Source organism: Phoca vitulina, unplaced genomic scaffold, assembly GCF_004348235.1.
Source record: "Phoca vitulina isolate PV1807 unplaced genomic scaffold, GSC_HSeal_1.0 scaffold18, whole genome shotgun sequence".
NCBI lineage: Eukaryota > Metazoa > Chordata > Mammalia > Carnivora > Phocidae > Phoca > Phoca vitulina.
This window is the reverse complement of record NW_022589721.1, coordinates 7814921-7818606: the sequence shown is the minus strand read 5'-3', so window position 1 is coordinate 7818606 and position 3686 is coordinate 7814921. Positions and strand designations below refer to the sequence as shown.

The 3686-nt window shown below is 35.1% G+C and overlaps 1 non-coding gene across 1 annotated transcript; it reads left to right on the top strand.

The window, feature by feature from the left end:
• Window positions 1-438: 438 nt before the first annotated feature.
• Window positions 439-544, top strand: LOC116639638. Its single transcript, XR_004300888.1, has one exon. It is a non-coding gene; the product is annotated as a U6 spliceosomal RNA (small nuclear RNA).
• Window positions 545-3686: the final 3142 nt, after the last annotated feature.

Sequence of the window (3686 nt, the reverse complement as noted above, 5' to 3'; positions counted from 1 at the left end):
CTCCATCCTAGGACCCTTGGATCATGACCTGAGCCCAAGGCAGACATTTAACCGACTGAGCCACCCAGATGCCCCTCTTTTTCATATTTTACTAAAGGAAAAACAAACAAACAAATACACAACTACTACTCTCTAGGGCTGAGGACCAAGAAGAAGGGAGGTTTGGAAAAGAAAGTATCGTGTACCCAGAAAACCTATCTTCTTCATAACTTTCCATTTCACTGGCTCTGGGAGGGTCCTGGAAACATGAGAGAGGAAGAAATTACTGTAGCTAAAATAGATGTTGTTAAAGAAAAATCTGTGTCCATGTGTCAGATTGTCCAATTTTTGCCACATCAAATTTTTTAGATTTCTTACAACTGATAATAGTGCTGTTTGCCCCAAACTTACATTTTCCTGAAACATAAGATTAGTGGGTTTAAAAGTAAACATTTTGTAGTGCTAGCTTTGAAAGCACACGTACTAAAATTGGAGTGATGCAGAGAAGATTAGCATGCCTCTGTGCAAGGATGATATACAAATTTGTAAAAGCATAACTTTATATTGTTTTTTCCTACAGTTTTCATTTGAAGTATCAATTCTGATATTAACTAACAAATTTTGACTCTCAGATGACTATCATAGATGGACATATGGATGAGGTGACTCAGGTTTAAAAATACAAAGGACATGCAGAAAATGGCAAAGCATTCTCCGTGAAATCAACGTTTAGACATTCTCTAAATGGTTTCTTGTATCTGCGGCTGTAACAGCTTCTGGTCAGTGAAAAGTAAACCATAAGAGAGAGAAAGATAAAACAAGGCAGTTTCCATTGGTGGCAGTATGCTATGCCCGGGATGTGTCATCTTACTGACACTTAAAAGGCATATATAAAAACACTTAATGTGTTTGGGTTACTGTTGATGACGGATTGTCACCAAGTCTATCTTCTGTGTAATTTCTTCTCCAAGTTCATCTTAAAAGACAGATGCTTCAGGTATTTTGGGACTTACAAATTTGATGGGTTACTATTTTTCTGTTGCAACTGGTGTTTCCAGAATGATAGTGTAAGTGTTCAGAATAGCTAATGTGATGGAAATCTCTGGAACTGTAATTATGTGCTTTGATTCTGTTTATAAAGAAATGAATTTGGTGGCATCAGTTTCTTAAAATAGACAAAATGTCACAGGACCGTAGTGCATACTTGTTTGGAAATACAGATAGTAGGAGTTAGAGTTGCTCATAACCGGATAGCTTCATGAGTAGGCACTGATGGGAAATAAGCAATTTTTTCCTCACATTTACCTTACCCATATGTGATTAATCTTGAAGCCACTGGGACTAGTGATATGGAAGATTTAGGGACATAGGTATTTATTAAAATGAGCCCCTGCATTGACATCCTATTTTGCCACTTTGGATCCTCTTAGTTTAAACTTATCTTATTTCTTGACTATCATGCTTTATTTAAATTTCCAGTCTTTTCAAATGTAGTTTGTCCTTTCAACACTCTATCTCTACCCATGTGACAAAGATTTAATCATCTTTTGAGTCACTGCTTTGATATCACTACCACTTAGCCCAGAAATGTTTTCTTTCCACCAGATCTGGGTTAGGTACCCTTCCTTTGGTGCCTTTCCTTGTCTATCTCTGTGAGGTGTGTTCAAAACTATCTCTATTACCATTTTATTATTACTATACTGTATAAATTATTTATTAGTTTTACTATTTGAAAGGTATGAGAAAGTGATTTTTTATCATTGAGTATTAGAGAAAAGATTTACTTCCTCTGAGGGTTATTACTTATTTTTTTTTTCTCTATGAGTTTCGAACTACTTGGTGGTATCCGTTTTCTATAGCTGCCATAATAAATTACCACAAAGTTAAAACAACACAAATTTGTTATTTTACAGTTCTGTAGGTCAGAAGTTGGAAACAGGTCTCATTGGGCTACAGTCAGTATGTTGGTAGGCTGTGTCCTTTCTGGAGAGTCTGGGAGAAAATCTGTTTCCTTGTCTGTTTCCTTATTCTGTTCCTGTGCTCTTGGTGTCAGATTCAGAAAAACCATTGCCAAGTCCAATGTCAAGATTTTCTTCTAAGTTTCTTTCTAGGAATTTTGTAGCTCCAAGTCTTATATTAAATCTTTAATCCATTTTGAGTCTATTTTGGGATATAGTGTTAGATGGGGGTCCAATCTCTTTTTCTTAAATATAGATATCCAGTTTTCCAACTCTACTTGTTGAGGACACTGTCTTTTCCTCATGGGGTATTCCTAACACCCTTGTCAAAGATCAGTTGACTGTTTTTGTATGGATTTGTTTCTGGGCTCTCTGGAAAGTAGCTGGGCTGTTTATGTTTAGGTGATAAAACATAAATGGGGAGTAACTGCATAATTTGTGGCTAGTTACTGTCTTTCAAAAAAGAGATTTGTTGATAAAGACATGTAATGTAAATGTAAAATAAAGATTTCCCTTTTATATAGTAATTTTACCTTATAAAGCACTTTCAGGGTATCTTAATCTTCATAACTACTGACACTACAATCCCCACTTAAAAATGAGAAAACTGTGACTCTGAGACTAGCTAATATGCCAGAATTATGGCTTCCTTAAAGATCATTCTAGGTCTCATTTTTAATACTACTGACTCTTTAAGAAGATTTTTTTTTCCTTCTTTTTATATTACTTGGTTGTAAATGTCATGTAAAAGTGACATCTGGGGGCTTAGTCGTAACTGCCCCTTGCCCCTGATAGTGACAAATGCTCTGAGGTTGTCTTATTTTAGGATGTTTTGCAGAAGTCACTTCTGCAAAGGCTGCAAAACAGAATGCTAGTGTGGTTCCATCTAAGCTGAAAAGTAGGATGTTAGTACTGTTTTATCTTAGCTGTCCTGACTCCATATCTTCTTGTTGGGGACCCTGGCCCTGACTAACTGTCCAACTAACTCTTAACAAATCAACTGATACAGGGATTTAAGGAGAAATTATTTTTATTGTCCATAAAAGTAGGATAGGAGGAAAGAACAGATGAATAGGAATTGACAAAGAGAAATGACCTTGACTACAACCTCAACTTGCTTCTTAATATTATTCAACTATTTATAACTAGTTACTCCTAAAATTAATATTGATAAATGTAATAATGTTTTAATTGCATTTTCATTGCTGGATTTTATGAAAGATGAAACATGAGAGTACTTACTGATTATTAAATTAACTTAGCAGTTACCCTTGGCTTCCATGTATAAGAAAAATACCTCTATCAATAGTAATAAAGAATCACTTAATATTGTTACCACATCCAGGGTCCAAAAACAAATATGTAGGGTTCTTTTGGGGTGATATTCAGACTATGAAAGACAGTACCATTCGATACTGGTTGAATGGAACCCTGAGTTAGATCACTTACAGATGTGCCCTTAATTGTGGGAAATAACAGTTATAGTTGTGGAAATGATAACTCAATTTTAAAAAATAACTTTCAATGACTGAAAATGACATAATTCTCCAGAGAACACCGAAGAAAGTAATTCAACAAGACCACCTGTGGAGTTAATGCTCAAGATGTATTTGTCATCCCCCATTTAGCTCCCTTCATGTAAATGCTACAGAGAATTTTTAAAAGGATGGCATAAAGGCATATCAAAATCAAGTTACCAACAAAATTAATAATACATTGACTTAAATTGTGATCAACAATAAAATGTCT